Raw genomic sequence first — 21463 nt, forward strand, 5'->3', positions numbered from 1 at the left:
TGCCTTACACTGATGATAATTAGCTGACATCTTAAATAAGGTGTCACCCAGCTGGATACTCAACCCCTGATTAAAAGCGACTATAACCCCAGAACAAAAGACTCCATCAGCAACTGACAGGTATCTGCGTGCATATTTTTATTCTACTAGTAGTATGTGTTGAGCGCAATTGTTTATTTGGGACACACTATGGGCAGTGACTATTAAAATATGGAACACTCAGCTCACTTCCCTTATGTATAGGAATCAATCAGTAAACCAGAGAAAAAAAATATTAGAAACAAAAAGTCTTAAAGAGTAATATAGTCACTTTGTCCACAAGACGTGAAATTCTTTCTTTTTCAATATAATCTTATACTCCCATTGGATGTGAATCCGAATGGAATTGTGTTTTACATATGGATTCACAACATCCAATGGGAGTATAAGGAGCATCTACGAGATAAGGAATATTCAAAGTCCTGCTCATTCAAGATTATATTGAAAAAAGAATTTCACGTCTTGTGGACAAAGTGACTATATTACTCTTTAAGACTTTTTGTTTCTAATATTTTTTTTCTCTGATTTACTGATTGATTCCTATACATAAGGGAAGTGCTGAGTGTTCCATATTTTATTGTATTTCTGTTTAGGGTGTTTTCTAGGGACCTCCCATATACACTCAATAGCAGCAATCCCAGGAAGCGCAGGTGTCTTATCATATAATATAATAGTGACTATTAAAATTGATAAGAAAAATCTCCTATCAGGCACCTTTAGCTATACGGTACAGTGTGTTTGAAATTCTGGGTGTGAACTGAACCAGGAACCTCTTGATTTGCACTGCTGTGGCAGAGCTTACTGAGCCACAGCGACAATGCTTATGGACAGTGGGTCTCATTCAGACCCGGTCGCAAGCGCTGAGCGCTCGCAACCGGGTCAATGTTAAGGCCATGCGCACGCGCAGCGGCCGCACTGCGCGTGCGCAAGCCCCGGAGCGAGAGAGAAATTCTCTTCATCCGGAGCTCACTACAAAAGGGGCGGCTGTTGATGTTGATTGACAGCTCGCCCCATTTTGTGGACGGGGGGGTGGCTACACAAAAGGAGGAGTTCCTGACGGAACGCCTGCCATTTTGTGGGCGGCCGCACTGACATCAGCAGTGATGTCAGTGGGGAGCTTGCTGCTCGATCAGAGCAGGAAGCTCCCTGGGGCTTGCGGTTGCCGAGACCCAACCTTAGGGTCTCGTCGCAAGCCCCCATGGTCGGGATGGTCTTGACCAACGCGACCATCACCCTGATCGGTCGCTGAAGCTGTGGGTGGTAACTCACAGCTTAGCTAGTGACCAGGAGGCTGCACTTAAAATTCCAAGCTGCCGCTCTCATTCAGAATGAGCGCTCGCTTCTTGCAAGCGCCTCTGAATGAGGGCCAGTGACTATTAAAGTTGAGAGAAAAATCTCCTGTATCAGTTACCATAAGCATTTATAGAATTTACAGTGATTTTACTATCCTTATTATTGACACTGGTCGTGTTTACTTACTACACAAAGGAGCTTTTTGGTTTGTATGGAAGAATTGTGTTTTTATAAATTTATGATTGTATAATAAATTTGTGTTTTTAAATATTTTTATATGGTTGATAACTTTATGCTCCCCCATTGGTGAGTCGACTCACCATTTGTATTTATATTTGATATTTTGGGGTATTCAGAAATACTTAGACAAGTGGACAATAGGCTATAGTGGTTAGCACTCTCAGGATTATTTGAGGGAAACGTTTCTCTACATATACCACTAGCTGCTACCTCTGGGAGGCGTTCCAGTCTCCTATACATAAACTTGCAGCCAAAAAAGGAGAGTACACGCTCTATGGTATAAGGATGTATGCTATAAATTTGATAGAAGTGTGATGTACTATGTGCCTCTATAGATGTTGCTCACTATATTATTAGGAACAATGATGTCAGAGTGAGCAATATATAGCAGTATTTTAGAAATTACAATGTTAATGTTTTACGTAAATGTGCGGTCAGAACTGATGTATGGTAAGTCTATTACAACCGGTGGGCAATATCTGTAGGCAGGGTGTTCATGTGTCCTAAACGTACAAAGGGCCTGATTCAGACCCACTCGCAAGCGGGCGAACGTACGTTAGGCAGAATACGTACGGCTTAAACATTCGCTTTTATTGCTCAATAAACATGTTACCCACAATTAAACAATTGTTCTTTTGCTTTGAATCCCCGCATATTTCCCGGGGTTCATTTCTTTATTTAAATTTGCTTACGCATGTCACTGCATCAAGCCTATCATAACTCTCCAGAGATTTCTGGCCCTGTAGAACACATGACTCATACACTAACCAATAGAATTGCTCCTGTTAATTTCCCAAATACATTAGCCAATCAGAATTTTTTTGGCCACTTTATCAAAAATTAATTTTAGGAAAAACACCATTGCCATCATGAGAGCCTCCGCATTCACCAAGCGCGAGCAGCTGGTGCTAACGGAGGTGATAGATAGGCGTATCACCAGCCAGCCTCCACCCATCAGCAACTGGCAGAAGCGTTCCGCATATGCGGAGGCACGGGCCCGCAACATCGGCCAGCTGGAGCGCAGGTGGTCGGACCTGCAACGGCGAACGCCCCGCTTGCTGGCATGCTTTCGCATGCAGATTTCAGAAAGTAAGTTTTATGTATTTTGTTTTTCATGTTTGTCTTTGTGGCCCAAACTGCGTGTGCATGTTTTCATGTCTGTCCTATTTATTCATTCTCCTCATATTTGCCTGGCCATGTTTTCCCTCTATTTCATAATTATTCATTCTCCTCATATTTGCATGGCCATGTTTTCCCTCTATTTCATAATTATTCATTCTCCTCATATTTGCATGGCCATGTTTTCCCTCTATTTCATAATTATTCATTCTACTCATATTTGCATGGCCATGTTTTCAATCTATTTCATAATTATTCATTCTACTCATATTTGCATGGCCATGTTTTCCCTCTATTTCATAATTATTCATTCTACTCATATTTGCATGGCCATGTTTTCCCTCTATTTCATAATTATTCATTCTACTCATATTTTCATGGCCATGTTTTCCCTCTATTTCATAATTATTAATTCTACTCATATTTGCATGTTTTTTGTTGGTGGGGGGCGATTTTAAATTGTTTTTTGGCCAGGATTTGTGCTGAAACTAACCACAATTTGTTTGCCATCTTTTAGGGGGACAGCCAAGACTACGCCGTCACCGTCCGGCCAGACGGCGGTCACGCCCACTCTCCCCAACCCCCAGCCAACACTCCACCCCCAATAATTCCCCTATTCCCCACTCCTCCCCAGCCTTCCAAGACCCTCGCCCGGAAATGTCGGGCCTCCTTCCCCTCCGTCCCACTTCCCCCTCTCCTCCAACCACCCCTCTTCCAATTACCCCCTCCCCGGAGTCCGTAATAACCCCGCCCCGATCTTTGGGGAATGGAGGGTCCTCCGAGGAGGACGATGGTGGGACTTCCGGAGCTGCCGTTTTGTCAACCGGTATGTTTTTCTTTCGCCTTTTTTTAAAGCACAAACTGTTTGTATGTAATCATGTGTCGTTCCTTTATTCGGGGTTTTTGGGTCGACTTTTGTGGATTTAGCAGATTGCCTTTACCTGTTCCTGCTGATTTCAACATACACATATCACACCTGGGGGAATTTGTACATAGGCCTTGTATTTTTAGCAGCCCCCAAATTTTTTTGTTTTGGGTGGTTTTTTTTTTGGGAGTGATTTCATTGTATTTTAAAATTTCGAATGTGGTTTCCCTATTGTTGTATTAATCCACACACTTTTCTCACCCACAGAGGAACAGAGGCGTCGTCAAGAAGTCCAAGACTGTGTGGCCCAGATGCGCAAACATATAATTGGGGTGCTCGTGGCCCTTGACCGTTTGTCTGGCATCCTTCGCCAATAGTTATTTTTTTGGTTGTTTTTTTTCCAATTAAATTGTATTTTTCAAACATACGTTCCAGCTAATTCGTTTTTTGAAACCCAAAGATTGTTTACCCTGACATAAGTAGACTGTTCTTGCAAGGATTTCCATTTTTTTAAAGTAAGATTGTGTTTTGTATTTGTATGTAAAACAGCCACAAGAAACACATAACAGTCACAATGTCATTTCCCTTTTTGGGTGTAGTGTCAATTAGATATTTCTACATTTTACAGGTTCCTAGTTGGTGTGCAAGCTGCTTAGGCCAATCTTACAAAGCCAAATGATTGTACAGGCTTCCTTTTGGTGTGGGTTTTGAACCTGAAAACATATTTCATTTTAGCTCAACTGGCGACAGTACTGGATTACCCCTTAGTCAAATGTACCGTGTGTGAACCTGGTTACACTTGCTGGTAACGTCCAAAAAAAGGAAGAACATTTCACTCTACAAACATTTATTCACAACATAACTGATAAATCAAAGTGGTCACTCACAAAAAAAACACACAGTGATAATCTCAAATACAACACATACCAAACAAAAACAAACCAAAAACAACAAATCAAGAACTGGTTGACGAAGGACCATGCCAACATGATTCCACAAACATGGCGTTGCGATATGGGTTCCATAATATATTCCCAAAATGTCCAGATCCAGGTTTGGTAAGGGTAGCAGGAAGTAGTGAGCGTTGGAATGCCAAAGATTATGTGAAAAAACAGAAGATGGTGAAAAAAAAAATAAAAAATTAGAGGTTCGCAAACAAACCCAAACACATTAGGTATAAACACTGTTGTTTTTTTAAAAACTTACCTAAAAAATCTGGCCACCACATCATCGCGTATGGCCCCCCCACATACTGACCTCCGACCAACCTCGGGGGGGCCATCCTCAGGTAAGGCATCCTCTGGCTGCATTGGGACACCACTCCTTATGGCGATGTTGTGAAATATCCCACACAGGACCACAATTTTCGACACCATATCCGGCAAATACATGAGCTCGCCACCAGAGCGGTGGAGGCATCGGAATCGGCCTTTTAAAAGGCCGATACAGCGTCCACCACTTGCCTGGTGGCTGTAAGTGCGGAATTATACGCACTTTGTGGGCCTGGTGTGGGAGCCAAATAAGGAGTGAGCAGCCAGGACATGCAAGGATATCCACTGTCTCCTGTGAAAAAGAATAGACAACATCAGGAACACTGTGTATCAAGCTTAACATTGTTATGTACTAAAGGTCTCCACTTACCCAGAAGCCACGCATCACCAGCTTGTAGGTTGTTTAATTTGTGCCATATCCCTGATTGCCGGATGACGAAGGAGTCATGTGCACTTCCGGGTAATTTAGCATTCAGGGACAGGATCTGGAGGGAGGCATCACATACCACCATTACATTCAGGGAGTGATAGTGTTTCCTGTTTCGAAATATGGCCTCCAGCCGTGCTGGAGGCTGAAGTGGTATGTGAGTACCATCCACAACCCCTATGATGTGTGGGAAGCCAGCTATTTGGTAAAAATTGGCCTTGGCCACACTAAGGGCACCCATATCCAAAGGCATTTGAATAAAATGATGGAGGTGCTTGAAAAGTGCCTCCATCACTGCCCTCAGGATCCGGGAAAAGGAGGATTGGGAGATGCCCGCCACTATTCCCACCGTTGTTTGAAACGATCCTGAGGCACTGAAATGTAACACCGCCATAAATTGCGTAAGTGGTGGTATTGCTGTTGGACTGTCAATTTGCCGCTCAAGATCACTTTCTATTAATGAGAGAGTGTCTATGATGATTTTGGGAGGTAGACGGTAGCGTCTTAAAACCTCATCATCGGGCATTCCAAAAAGGGTGACACGTGTTCGAAATATCTGGGGCCTTGCATGCCTACGATGCCTACGCCTGGGACGAGATTGAGGTTGGTCGGCTTCCGGGAGCATGGCCAGAACAATCCGCCCCAGATCTACCTGAAATTCAAAGATTTCAATGTAAGGCTTTTGACCCACCCCAAAAGTCAATTAAAACAACTTAGCTTGATGATACCATCCATTGCTGCTTACATGCCGGGGTATTGTAATGATACGTCCAAACTGAAATTAAACACAAAAATTATTTGACACATTTCACTCTGTGCATTTTTGTTTCTAAATTTTGTGCTACACCAAACTTAAAATATGCGAAACACACATTTTGCAAAACAGCAAAACGACATTTCACACAGTACATCAAAATGGGTTGAAATGTTTGCACAAAAAGCGAAAGGGAAACCTCAAAAAAGATAAAATGATTATTAAGCATTTAAAAATGCGCTAATTAGTTCGCAAATACAACTCACAAGAGTAAGTAGTAAAAATGCGCTAATTAGTTCGCAAATACAAGTCACAAGAGTAAGTAGTAAAAATGCGCTAATTAGTTCGCAAATACAACTCACAAGAGTAAGTAGTAAAAATGCGCTAATTAGTTCGCAAATACAAGTCACAAGAGTAAGTAGTAAAAATGCGCTAATTAGTTCGCAAATACAAGTCTCAAGAGTAAGTAGTAAAACTGCGCTAATTAGTTCGCAAATACAAGATAAAAAATGGACTTACCAAGAGCAAATATATGAGTCCAAATCAAAAGGTCTTTTGGTTCGAAAATAATCAAAAACTAAAATAGAAGAAATTATGGATCCAAAATTTAAAAAAAAGAAGAAACACAATGAAACAACAATTGATCAAAAGTTAGACTTCACAAAACTTACCAAATCAAGAAACGAGGTCCCAAAAATCTAAACCAACAAAGAGAACGGAAAATAAAAACGCAAATCTAACCAACAAAAGAATCTCCAACCGCCAACTCCTTTATACGCAATCAATAAACTCCAGCCAAGGTAACCTCCAACAATCCAAAAACGCCACCTCGACTAGAGACACACCAAGCCATAAATAGTGTTTCGTTTCCCGCACAAATTAAGGAGGGATCATAGGGACGCACAATCAATGATGCGGCCGCAAAATAAGGACGCATGTATAAATACGTCACGAAAACACATTAAAATTCTGGTGTATTTCTTGTTTGGACCTCAGACATGGCGACAGACCAGGGAAACAATGCCCAAGAGTCAGGCGGTGTCTTTCATGCATTTTGTATCAATGATTAATTTGAAACATAAGATTGGGCAAGTTGTGATTTTGTGAATTCTGAAAATTTACACAAATAGGTGAGGAGGATGACATGGAAGAGGCTGCTGGGCCCAGTATTCCGGCCAAAGCGGCCAAAAAAAAAAGGCAGCCACATTTCACAAGAAAGGAGATGGAGGTTTTGATCCAGAAGTGTGTGGACATCCTGCCACAGGCAGACAGGAATATGAGTCTAAGCCAGAAGTGGAGAATGTGGGAAGAGGTAGCCGTTGCTGTCAATAGGGTGGGTGATTATGTCCGTCTAGCCCGGGATGTCAAACGGCGGTAAGTAAACCCTTGCCCCCCCTAAAAACAAACACCATTTTAAACCAAAGGATAATGGCTTCCATTTTTTCCCACAGATGGGGCGACTTCAAATATCGCCTAAAGCAAAAACTCGCGGACAGGGCTAGGCATGCAAGGGGGACAGGTGGGGGTCCCACCCCTGTGTCATTGGAGTTGACAGATTTAGAAGAGCTGGCACAGGGGTGTGTGCAGCCTGTGGAGGTGTTTGGCGTGTCCAACATGGATACGGACATGCCAGACTTTGCGGCTCCTCATGTTGGCCCAGGTAAATCTTTTGATGTCATCAACTCAGAAATGTTATTGGGCCAATATGTAGATTTTAATGTGAGGCATTTCTCTTTTTTCCTAACAGAGACACAGGCGGATGAGTCTGCTCCAGAGGGGAGCCTTGGCCGCCGAATTTCTGCTGGCTCTGCAGGGGAGGAACCAGTACATCCGGCTGAGGACCCTGCAGAAGCCAATCCAGGGCAATCCCCCTCGCAGGCAGTGGCCCTCCTCACAGAACTCAATTTCAAATCGGATTTCCATACGGAGATTCTGCAGAGGATGGACGCCAGTCTGGTACGGGTGGCTGAGGCCCTGGAGCAAAATGCTGCGGCCAACGTGACCATTGGTCAGGCCCTGGCGGAAAATACCAGGGCCAACATCCACATCGCCATTGCCCTGGAGCAGCTCGTTCGCCAGCACATGGTGGAGCCGACCTCCCTTCCTGCCGGAACATCAGGATCCTCCACCTCTGGCACAACATCAGCTAATCCTCCAAATGTGCCTAGCCCTGTGCCTAGTCCAGAGGCCACAACATCTGCCTCTGGACAGGCCAGCCCGATGACATCCCGGACACGGTCTGGCGCCCTCCCTCCCCCATCCAAACGGGTGAAAAAACGGTGACAGCAATGGTGACTTTTCCCACAATCCTTCTGTGCTTGGCTCATATTCCTTTCTGGGCAAAACTTCCCTCTCCTTTCTTGTGAAATGTTATTATTTTTTTGTTGTATGTTTATGTCAACAGTTATGTTGGACCAATTTGTTTGATTTTGGAACATATCTTTGGCCAAAAAAGATGTCCCCAAAATTTAATTATTAATTTATTATTTTTTTGTTTGAGCAATAAATTGAAACAAAAAATCTGACATTGGATTGTGAAATTATTGTACAAATGGGTTACATTTAATCCTGGACCAAAAGGCAAAAACTGGGCCAAAACAAAATAAAAAAAAAATGGGCTCTTTAAGGAACGTTTAAAAATTCATATAACGAGGCAAATTCAAGAGGCACAAATAAAATGGTGCGAAAATTAAAACATGATGACATTATTGTTACAATAGGCCCTAACCACCAAATTGAGGGCAAAATAAACCCCCACAAATGTACGCAAATTGATTGTGTCATCCTGACATTAGCAGCTCTGAGTTCCACCTGCGTACGGTTTTGTGCTATCCCAAAAAAATGATTTCAAAACACATACCAAGCCGGTTCTCAATCCAACACTAATTGCTTTTCTGCCCGCCCGCGATTAGTCGCAACAACATCGTGGAGTCCCGGGACGGAGGAGAAGGCCATCGCCAATGTGGTCGAGTAATCCAGACCCTAAGCTGTGCGAGCATTTTGAAGTGAAAGAGGATCATCCAGTGACGTATGAGTCGGTCCGAACACATTTTACGCTCGCATCTGCTAATGTATGTACGCCCCAAAAACGCCTCGCCACGCCTGCGTTTTTCCATCTCCACCCCCGTCAACACCCTAAAACGCCCTGTTCTGTCAATCACAACGAGTCAAAAAAAGCTCGCAATCTGCCGTACGCACATGCGCAGTGTTACACCGACGCATGCGCGGTTAGTCAACATCAGAACGCAACGAGCGTACTGCTGTTAACGAGCGGCTCTGAATGAGGGCCAAAGTTCCTTCCCAAAAACACTGGGCCTGATTCAGAGCCGGACGCTATTTGCGGACGGTCGTTCCAAAAAAGGGGCCGGCTATTTAAATTGAGCACTCGCTCTTCGGTTTGTTGACGCCTCTATGTCTGAGCGAGTGCGCTCGCTATTTTGAAAAGACGCCCCTTTGCCGTTCGCATCAAACGTCATCTCCGGTATTTATTAGATTAATCGGGTACATCGAAAGGCATCTGAACTGCTCGCAGTGCTTGTGGTAGGTTTTTCTTACCGCTATCACTGCGAGCAGTTCAGGCTAAAAGACAACCAAGTGACGTGATCGATGACGCTCCTTTACTAATTATGCACTCCCATTAAACGCCCTTTTTACCGTTTGGCACGCCTGCGTTCGGATCTCCACTCCCCCGTTTTCAAGCACCTTCCCCTGTTACCACCCACAAATGGTGCATTCTGTCAATCAAATTAGCAGCCCCTTGCTGTTTTGCGAGCGCACGATTTCCGACCGCAATAACTGGTTTGCGCATGCGCATTATGACCCATACGCATGCGTAGTTGTGCGAACATCTCTCAGAGCGAACGAGCGGCCGCTTACGAGCGGCTCTGAATCAGGCCCACTGGTCCTTACAAACAGGTGGGCGAAAACTTTTCAATAGTACTATGATGTGTAAACGTCCTATTTATTGTATTAGATGTTAATAGTCCCTCCTTTAAACACTCCTTATGTGCAACCTTTTCTGTATCAGCCCACTGGTACCTTGGGAATAAAAAGTTCAGTATTGAAGTGGTGCGGTTACTATAGTGCAGATATCCCGGGTCCTGTTGTCTGCATTTCATGATGCGAGTGCCAGTCACGTGAACTCTGAGACGTGACCACGCTACTGCGCATGCGTTGTCTTCCAGTGCCTGTTGTTGTGTCGTGGTGTTCTATGGGGTTTCTGCCTCTAGTGTACATAATTTGCCTATGCTGCCGTTGGTTGCAATTGCCTAGTGACTAAGCTTTATGGAGCATACACACGGTTAGATTTGTCAGATCTGTCAGATGAACAATTGAACGATTTTTGACTGCATTAAAATGAATGGAATCGTCCAAGTCTGACTGCAAACACATCAGATGTCAGATATCGTTATCTGACCATCGGGAAAGCGCATCGTTCAAATCGTTCATCTGACAGATCTGACAGATATGTCAGATTTTCCTTCAGATATGAATTTTTAAATAGTTAACGTTCAGATCTGAAGAAAAATCTGACCGTGTGTATGCACCATTAGTCTATTCTCATAGCGGCCTCTTTTGATAGACTCACAGTCACATATTTCCTCTGGTGGTTCCGTTGTAGTCCCATTGTGAACTGTTTCTAGTAGGTAATCATTATCATGCTTAGGGGTCTATTTACTAAGCAGTGTTAGGAGACAGAGTGAAAAGTGATAAGGTGCCAGCCTATCAGCTCCCAACTGTCACTTATCGAGCACAGCCTGTGAGATGGCAGTAAGGAGCTGATTGGCTGGCACCTTATCACTTTTCACTCTGGGCCTGATTCAGACCCGCTCGCGAGCACTGAGCGCTCGCAAGTGGGTCGATGTTAGCACAATTAGCATGCGCACGAGGGAGCCGGCTCTGTCGTGCGCATGCGTGAGACCCGGATAGCGACGACCAAGCCATCGCTCCGGGTCTCGCTACAAAGGGGGCGTGCTGTCGATGGCGAGTGACAGCACGCCCCCTTTGGTGGGCGTGCCGGGGCCTTGGCTTGCCAGATGTCAGTGGGATTGCTCTCGGCTCTGATAGAGCCGAAAGCACTCCAGGGCTTGCGGCAGACGAGACCCTACCACAAGGAGGCCGCTCAAAAAAAAACAGAGGGACGGCCCTGATTCAGAGCGAGCGCTCTGTCAGAGCGTCCGGCTCTGAATCAGGGCCTCTGTCTCCTAACACTGCATAGTAAATAGACCCCCATGTGTGAAAACTGCTCATCTATATCTGTGCTGTATGTGTTGTGGACCTCACCTGTGTCAGCCAAATAGACCCCTGAGTGTGTTTATTTAAAGATCCATGAAATGAATATCATACACCTTATGACAACTATAGGCAGGGCCGGCGCTACTACTAGGCAGCTATAGGCAGCTGCCTAGAATGCCGGCCACTGGAGGGCAATGCTGGTTTAATTAAGTGTAGTGTAGACCACACATGTGCGGTCCGCACTACACAGTAACAAACACATTGGCACTGGCGGCTGTGTGTTTGTTTTAGCAGCCGATGAGTGTCAGACAGACTATCATTGGTTGCTGTGCCCACTTGTTGAGCCGGCTGGAGCTCACTCATGAGCTTTGCCTTCTGGCTCCTGCAGTGGGTGATGGGAGAGACTTCATGATGTCTCGTCCATAGTACTGAGCAGGCGGACGGCGGTGTGTGCGGCCGGAGCACGGATTCAGGCAAGTATAATATTTAATGGGTGTCTGTTTTAAGTGTACGGGGCATGGCATGGGGGGGCACTACTAGGGGACACAACATAGGGGGGAACTACTGGGGGCACTGCATAGGGGGGCCAACTACTGGGGCCACTGTATAAGGGGCACTGCATAGGTGGGACCACTACTGGGGTCACTGCATAGAGGGCCAACTGTTGGGGTCACTATATAAGGGGCTCTACATAAGGGGGACCACTACCGGGGGCACTACTGATGGCACTGCATAGGGGGGACCACTACTGGGGGATCTTCATAGGGAGGACCACTACTGGGGGAACTGTATAAGGGGCACTCCATAATGGGGACCACTACTGGGGCACTGCATAGGGGTGACCACTACTGGGGGCACTGCATAGGGGGGACCACTACTGGGGAGAAATCCATAGGGGGAACCACTACTGGGTGGAACTGCATAGGGGGGACCACTACTGGGGCACTACTGAGGGCACTGCATAGGGACCACTACTGGGGGCACTCCATAGGGGGGACCACTACTGAGGGCACTGTATGAGGGGCACTGCATAGGGGGGACCACTACTGAGGGCAGTCCATAGGGGGGACCACTACTGGAGGCACTGTATAAGGGGCACTGCATAGTGGGGACCACTACTGGGGGCACTGTATAAGGGGCATTCCATAGGGGGGACCACTACTGGGGGCACTGCATAGGGGGGACCACTACTGGGGCTCTATATAAGGGGGACTACTGAGGGCACTATATAAGGGGCTCTGCATAGGGGTGCCACTACTGGGGGCACTGCATAGGTGGGACTACTACTGGGGGGAACTGCATAGGGGGGGCACTACTGGAGGCCTGTATAATGGGCACTCCTAAGGGGGGACCACTACTGGGGGAAATCCATAGGGGGGACCACTACTGGGGGTACTGCATAGGGGGACCACTACTGGGGGCACTACTGAGGGCACTGCATAGGAACCACTACTGGGGGCACTCCATAGGGGGGAACACTACTGAGGGCACTGTATAAGGGGCACTGCATAGGGGGGACCACTACTGGGGGCAGTCCAAAGGGGGGACCACCTTGGAGGCGCTGTGTAAGGGGCACTCCATAGGGGGGACCACTACTGGGGGCACTGCATAGGGGGGACCACTACTTTGGCTCTATATAAGGGGGACCACTACTGGAGGTACTGTATAAGGGGCACTACTGAGGGCACTGTATAAGGTGCTCTGCATAGGGTGACCTCTACTGGGGGCACTGCATAGGTGGGACTACTACTGGGGGGAACTGCATAGGGGGGGCACTACTGGGGGCCTGTATAAGGGGCACTCCTAAGGGGGGCCACTACTGGGGGAAATCCATAGGGGGGACCACTACTGGGGGAACTGCATAGGGGGGACCACTACTGGGGGCACTACTGAGGTGACTGCATAGGGACCACTACTGGGGGCACTCCATAGGGGGGACCACTACTGAGGGCACTGTATGAGGGGCACTGCATAGGGGGGACCACTACTGGGGGCAGTCCATAGGGGGGACCACTACTGGAGGCACTGTATGTGTCGTGTGTCATGCAAATATGTGCTGTATGTATTTTATTCGCTACCGCAGGGTCTCGTCTCAAGCCCGATTGTCGCGATGGTCTTGACCATCGCGACCATCATCATGGACGCTCGCTATAGCTGTGGGTGGTAACCCACAGCTATGCGAGCGTCCATGAGGCCGCTCCAAGTTGAGGGAGGAGGGCCCTGATTCAGAGCGTCCGGCTCTGAATCAGGCCCTCAGGCGTGCCTAACGGTCAAAAGGGCGTTTAATGGGGAGTGCGGAATTATTAAAGGAGCGTCATGGACCACGTCACTTGGTTGTCTTTTGGAGATTGATTAAGCAGAACCCCCACTATTTCCAACAGCAACAGTGGTAAGATTGACTTTAAAATCTTCTGTCATCTATGGGCTGCTAATATGGATTAATTTATGGACACTAACTATAAAGAGAGTGGAGATCTAACACTGATGGTGAAATTACTTTCTCTGGAGAGAAGGATAAGACTATCCATATAAACGCAACTGAACATCATTTTGTCTAAAAAGCACACTAATTGACTGCTCCCAAAATTGAGTTCTCATTAGACGGAGTTCATTAATTTCTTAGCGTTTTATTAACTACTTCTGAGGATATATCAGTATGTCTTTTAATGTATACTAATACTTATTGTGCTAACTGCTATTTTAAGAATGTGTCTATATAGATATATGTTTTGTTTATTAAATATCTTTTTGATATCTTGATATATTTTATGCGCTCCTTATTATTGTATAATAGTTTTTGCTTGTTCATTTAGAGTATTACAGATTTACTCTGCAGGAGCAGCAGGAAATCACTGTCATTATAACTTAATTGCAGATTCATTTTATATTAAGAGTTTTATTATATATGCGCCTGAATTTTATTTGTTTTTTTTTATTGTCTTTTAGCCTGAACTGCTCGCAGTGAAAAACCTACCACAAGCACTGCGAGCAGTTCAGATGCCTTTCGATGTACCCGATTAATCTAATAAATACCGGAGATGACGTGTGATGCGAACGGCAAAGGGGCGTCTTTACAAAATAGCAAGCACATTTTTCGTTTGCTCACTCAGACATAGAGGAGTCAACAAACCGCAAAGAGCGAGCGTTCAATTTAAATAGCCGGCCCCTTTTTTGGAACGACCGTCTGCAAATAGCGTCCGGGTCTGAATCAGGCCCAGTGTCTGTACTTACCACATCTAAAGGAGACGGTTCAACTGCTTCTTTTGTGTCCTGTTCTGCCTCTCCTGCCATGTTCTGTACTATCAGACACTGGGGTGGTCTTTGAGGGTCCTGTTCGTGATTGAACTGGAGCAAGTCGTTGTACCATAACGATGTCCTATATAAGTCCTCTACCCCTGCTCCAGAAGCCCACGAGTCCTGCATCTTTTTAAAACTTTTTAAGTAGACAGTGCGGACATTCTGGATCTTGGCCCTGACCCATTTAGGGCACGCATCCTTGTGGTACGTGTGCCATATTAAACAAGTTCCTCAATGGCTGCTGCCTTCTTCTGCTTGTTTCTGTAGACTTTTGACTTGACCTACCACAAACACTCGTGGTCATGGTAAATCTCAAGGAATCCTGTAAGGAATTTGTGCTCTTTCACTTGCCATAATTCTGTAAAAAAAACCACTGTTTTAATGTTTTAAAATGTTGACCTGTTTATTGTTTGTTTTTTTAAATTCATTAAAATTCAGTTATTTTTGTTTTACATTTTTGCATTGCATTTTAATACCACATTTGTGGCAAGCATTGGTGGGTGTTTAAAAATAAATATATTGATGGACAGTGGCATAACATTGGTGGGCAGTGGTATAATATTGGGTGGCACTGGCATAACATTGATGGGGCAGTGATCATTGGAAAATCACATTGGTGGGTAGTGGCATTGGTGGCCCAGTGGCATACATTGGCACTTTGTAGAAAAAAACCATTGCTGTTTCTACATCAGGGTCCATAGGGTAACCACAGGATACCTTGGGGTATAGGTGATGACGTCAGTCATCGGGCACCATAGAGTTACGTTTTCAGCCTCCCAGGATGCACTAGGGTCCCCCTCCTATACCCCGCTCCCGAGCCAAGGCATCCCAGTTTAGTTTGGTGCCCGGCCGGAGTCGGATGCACCTGTTAGAGGGGGGCTAAGGATAGCCCCTGAAGTTTTCTTCAAAGCAGCTGTGGCTGCTCATCTGGATGTACAGCATGGACAGTCAGTACTGACATCCATGCTGGCTTCCCTACACCCCCGCCGGTATCAGAACGCCGGTACTGATCCGGGGATGCTGATCTGGGGTCACAGCTAGCGGTGACCCCAGATGTTTTGGACCATGGCCGGATCCAAGGGGGCAGCAGGTAAGCAGCGGGGTCCCGCGGTGGGACCCTGCTGACACATGGTCCAGAATCCCCCAGGCCGGCCGCCTCTCTGCTCCTCGGTGGCCATCTTTCCTGGAAGCATGGTGAGCGCTGTTGGACGCTGAAGATCGGTTGCATCGTGGTTTGGGTCCCCCGGCATACCTCTCCTCCATTGGTTTAAGGTCTGTGTATGCAGCGCTGTGTCCTACCAGGCTCTGTGTCTGCGTAGTTGAGAATCAGCGCTGATAGTGCAGGAATTGATTTCTTTGCATTGTATGTGACTTCTGCTAGCATCTGCTGCCTGTACTTTCACTTTCTACTGTCAGCCATTTCACTGTCCCTGATCTTTTTCTGCTAAAGCCCTTGCGGTGCGGTGATTGCAGGGTGGTTTCACACTGTACTAACAAGTATCAGTGAGAGGGGTCACTTACTTATCATCATGTCTGAGAGTGACTTTCCTCTCCAGCTTATGTGTACTACATGCAAAGTACCAATAGCGGAGGGGGAGGGTAACGCAGAGGGGCTATGTCGGCAGTGTTATTTATTGGCGCGGCCAATTACTGTCACGGCTCCGGTACAGGAGCCGCCCTGGGCTTGTTTCGCCAAAGCGCTTACAACCCTCGTGGGCCAGTTAGCTCTGCAGCCTGCGTTCTCACAGATGGGATTGTCCCAGCAGTCAGTGGTGTCGTCATCCATGCAGGGTTTCCCGAGACAATTGATGGTACCCCACAGCCTCCCTATTTCCCCTCCCCAAGTCTCTCAGGAGCCTGCGTGGGTTAATTCACTGACAAGTTCTGTACAGCACTTGTTGGACGTGTTACAAGGGGAGTCTGTGTTGAGGCCACATAAGCGGCCAATGGCGTCTCTGTCCGCTCCTGATGAGGATGACGATGTGACGTCTGATGATGGGGAGATTCTGGATCTTTCTGACCAGGAACCTCTCCGTACTAAAGAATCAGACGCTAGGTCCAAGGTGTATATTCCTGGACTTATTCGGGCAGTCCGCACAGCTTTAGTGATTGAGGATGAAGATCCTCCGGTGTCCAAGTCTAAATATGCCTTTTTTAAGGATATTAAGGGTGACGCCACAGTGTTTCCTCTTTCAGGTCAGTTAGTGGACCATTTAGAGGAGGCGTGGAAACATCCTGGCAAACGGTATCAGCCTCAGAGATGTTTGGTGGTGGCTTATCCGTTTGCGGATAATTATTTTTCTAAGTGGGAATCCCCTCCACAGGTGGATTCTCATGTGACACGCCTAGTTCATAGTGCCACATTGCCCATGCCCTCCATGTCTTCCTTGAAGGATGCTATGGACCGTAAGGTGGAGATCTGCCTAAAGTCTGTTTATTCCCTTGCAGGGGGGAGCAGTTAGGCCAGCTATGGCCATTTGTTGGGTAGCCAGAGCTATGGAGTGCTGGGCTGATAGTTTGGAGGCGTCTTTCGATTCCGACTGTTCGGCTGAACAGACGAGTTGATAGGCAATCTCCGGGATTCGGCCACTTATATCAATGAAGCGGCTTTGGATATCAGTACCCTGGCGTCTCGGATTTCTTTGGCAGCTGTAGCTGCTCATCGCACCTTATGGTTGCGATCTTGGAAGGTGGACGCTGATTCCAAAAAGGGCTTGGAAGCTTTGCCTTTTAATGGAGAAGTCCTATTTGGTTTGGATCTGGACAAAATTGTAGCCACGCTGGCGGCAGCCAAATCTGCATGTCTCCCGTCTGCTGCAGTTCCTTCCAGTTCAGGTACGTCGTCCTTTCGGCCTTACAGGGCCCAGGGTAGGCCTAAAGCACAGTCTTTTCCCCGTCAGACTGGCCCCAAAAAATCGGCCAAGCCCCAGAAACAGGCCTGGAGTACCAGACGTCCGGCCCCTAAGCCAGATGACAAGCCTGCGGCCTGACGGTCCGGGCCTCCCTTTGGGGAATCCCAAAGTGGGAGGCGCTGGAACCTGGGGATTACATGGTGTCGTTGGACATACAGGACGCTTACCTGCATGTCCCTATTCTTTTACGCCATCAACAGTTCCTCAGGTTTGCAATCTGCAACAACCACTTTCAGTTCCGGGCGTTACCTTTTGGGCTGGTGACAGCACCACGTGTATTCACCAAGGTGATGGCGGTCATGGCGTCTTCCCTGCGGCTGCAGGGAGTCCGCATGTTGCCGTACTTGGACGACCTTCTGTTGGTGGCAGGATCTCCAGAGCTCCTTCTACGCCACTTGGACCTGACCATTGCGGTACTGCAATGGCACGGCTGGTTGATAAACTGGCAGAAATCCACCCTGATCCCATCTCAGAGGATTCTGCACCTCGGAGCCTTATTGGTCTCAGGACAGCAAAGGATCTTTGTGACGGGGGAAAAGATCTCTGCCCTGCAGTTGAGGGTGCGCAGTTGTCTGCAGAATCGCCCTGTGTCTCTGCACTCGGCGATGAGGTTACTGGGCCCCATGGTGTCAGTATTCGACATGGTGGAATATGGCCAGTTTCACTCCAGACCTCTGCAGCAATTGATCCTGTCCAAATGGAATGGGCTGCCTCAGAGTCTAAAATCCCAGACGATGGTGCTCACTAGGGAGGTTCGCCTGTCCATAGCCTGGTGGTTGCAGATGACCCATCTCAACAAGGGTCGTCAGTTCTGGGTGGCGAATTGGGTCCTGTTGACAACGGACGCCAGTTTTCGGGGCTGGGGAGCAGTCACGGGTCCACACTTATTCCAGGGCAGGTGGACTCGGGCGGAAGCAGAGCTTCCAATAAACATCTTGGAGCTCCGCATGGTTTTCAATGCTCTCCAGCAAGCACATCGGGTTCTCCAAGGTCACCCAGTGCAGGTCCAGTCGGACAACGCTACCACCGTGGCCTACATAAATCGGCAAGGAGGAACCCGAAGTCGGGTGGCTCTCGTAGAGGTGTCCCGAGTCCTGGTTTGGGCGGAGCGCAATCTCCCGGCCATATCAGCAGTATTCATCCCGGGAGTCCTAAACTGGGAGGCGGACTTTCTCAGTCACCAGGACGTTCATCCGGGGGAATGGTCTCTGAACCAGGATGTCTTTCAACTTCTGGTGGACAGGTGGGGTCTTCCAGAGATCGACCTCATGGCGTCACGGCACAACAACAAGTTGCCAGTGTACGGGTCTCGCACAAGAGACGAAAAGGCGTCTCTGGTTGATGCTCTGTCTTTCCGGTGGACGTTCCAGTTTGCTTATCTGTTTCCTCCGTTTTCCCTTCTTCCACGGGTAATCCGGAAATTCAAACAGGAAGGAGGGACGGTCCTGTTGATAGCTCCCGCGTGGCCCCAGAGGCACTGGTTCTCAGACCTCCAGGGACTGTCCGTGGACATTCCTCTGCGGTTGCCGTTACGCCCGGACCTCCTGTCACAGGGTCCTTGTCTTCACCCGGACCTGACGCGGCTGTCTTTGACGGCGTGGCTGTTGAGACGGCCATGTTAAGGTCCAGGGGGTTTTCCAGCTCTGTAGTGCAAACAATGCTAAGGGCTCGGAATCCATCCTCTGCAAGGATATACCATCATGTGTGGCATACGTTCTTCCAGTGGTGTCGGCCGAGAGGTTATGCTCCTCGGGAGTTCCGTCTGTCTAGAGTGTTAGCTTTCCTACAGGCGGGACTGGACCATGGGCTTCGCCTTGCGTCTCTGAAGGTGCAGGTGTCTGCCCTATCCGTCTGGTTCCATCATAGGATTGCTGCAATCCCTGATGTGCAAGGTGTTCTCAGAATTCAGCCACCTTTTTTCCACTGGTGGCACCTTGGGATTTAGCTGTGGTCCTGAGGGCTCTCCATGGACCGCCGTTTGAACCACTGGGCTAAGTGGACCTCAAATGGCTGACAGCTAAAACAATTTTCCTTCCGTGTTTCTGACTTAGGGGCTCTCTCATGTAGACCCCCTTTTCTGATTTTTCATAGGAACAGGTGGGTGCTGCGCACTCATCCTGGTTTCCTTCCTAAAGTTGTTTCCAGTTTTCACATCAATGAGGAAATCGTTGTGCCGGCTTTTAACTCACCTGATCTTTCAGTGGGTGAGGCCACTTTGGACTTTGTGCCGGCCTTAAGGATTTATGTTAACCGCACTTCTTCGTTTAGGAAGTCGGACGCCTTGTTTGTCCTCTATGGCTTCCATAAAAAGGGTTGGCCTGCTTCAAAGCAAACTTTTGGCAGGCTGGATTCGTATGGCCATTTCTGAAGCTTATCTTCATGAAGGCCTTCCGGTTCCTTCCTCTGTGAGGGCTCATTCCACTAGGTTTGTGGGTCCTTCGTGGGCTGCTCAACATGGTGCCTCTGCAGTCCAGATTTGCAAGGCTGCCACATGGTCCTCAGTCCATACCTTTGTGAGGTATTACGCGTTTGACACCTTTGCCTCTCAGGATGCTTCCTTCGGGCGGCGGATTCTCCTTTCAGCACAGGAGCGTCCCCACCCTTAAAGTATACTGCTTTGGGACATCCCCAAGGTATCCTGTGGATACCCTATGGACCCTGATGTAGAAAATATGAGATATGGTAAGAACTTACCTTTGCTGAACACTTAACTCTATGGTGCCACCTATACCCCAAGGTATCCTGTGGAACCCTATGGACTTCGTAGAAATAGAGATAACAAAGGTAAGTTCTTACCATATCTCATATTTTATATTCACATAAACAATATATGAGCCAAGATGATCCACGCTGCTGTCTTCTCTCTCCATCGTCATCTGTCACAAAATGGAGGAGGGGAGTGGCCAGGAAAAGTAACAAATAGTTTGTCGTGCATGAAATAGTTCGTCTTGCGTACACATGGAATGATGCGTGTCAAATCGCGAAAGACAGGACGAGATCTTTCTGCATGGTGAAGAGATTAACGACCAAAACCAATGACAAGCGGGAACGCGCATCAGTTATCGTGTCTACACATGGCACTTTTTAAACAATTTGTCATTCCAATTAGTCGAAAACGGCAATATCGTTTAAGATATCGTACCGTGTGTAGGGGCCTTTAAGATACTGTTTGTAGAAGTGGATTTTCTGTAAAGATCTGTTTCTATTCCATCATTCTCTCCAAATCCAAAAAGTTTACCTCTTGTTGGCTGATTTTAGATGTCAATTTGAGTTTAAACATATCTACTATATCTAAAAATGAAGTTTTTGTTGGCGAATATCTTCCACAGCTCTCAAAGTAAAGCTGCCAAATCTTACATAGTTTAGTATGAAAAACGTAAGCTGTTAGACCACATAGTGACAACGCGACAGAGCAACAAGTCTTATATATAACATTCATTGGTCTGTTTGCTTGTCTGTCCGGTTATTCATTCGAACACCCCTGCACCAATTGAGTTGAAACCAACACGAGGTGGTCCAGTTGGATCGGGACCAGGTTTTAGTGGGGTTAGGGTCCCAACTTCCTGTTGGTGTACGCTTGGAAGAACTTTGACCCAGGGAGCCTGTTCTAAGCCTTCCACTAGATGAATTTAGACAAAAACTTGGATCCCAGAAGACATACTAGGGGATTGAGGTCCCGGCAGGACCTCTCGTTGGTGTACACTGGGCAGAACTTTGCACCAGAGACTCTGGGAAGAACTTTGATCCAGGGAGCCTGTTCTGGGCCTTTCACTGGATGGATTTGGATGAAAACTTCACAGAGGGGTGGAAATTGTTCTGGGATGCCTAATAGAGTGGTTGGGGTCTTGATCGGACTTTGACCTGGGGAACCTGTTCTATTTTGTTTGGCCTGAATACTGTAGGTCTCTGGAGGAAGAACAGTGTCTTCACTCTCTGTATGTAGTCACAGCCCTGTGGTCCTGCTGTGTGTTTATAGGACCTGTTAGAACGGATGACCACCTGATTCTCTGT

The 21463-nt window shown here is 47.2% G+C and overlaps 1 protein-coding gene across 1 annotated transcript in view; it reads left to right on the forward strand.

The window, feature by feature from the left end:
• Nucleotides 1-21463, forward strand: part of LOC148535392 (acyl-CoA dehydrogenase family member 11-like) — a 670105-nt gene that overhangs the window by 175987 nt on the left and 472655 nt on the right. The gene's annotated exons all lie outside the window — the stretch shown is intronic.

This window comes from Taudactylus pleione, unplaced genomic scaffold (assembly GCF_031769625.1).
Source record: "Taudactylus pleione unplaced genomic scaffold, aTauple2 ptg000053l, whole genome shotgun sequence".
Lineage (NCBI taxonomy): Eukaryota > Metazoa > Chordata > Amphibia > Anura > Myobatrachidae > Taudactylus > Taudactylus pleione.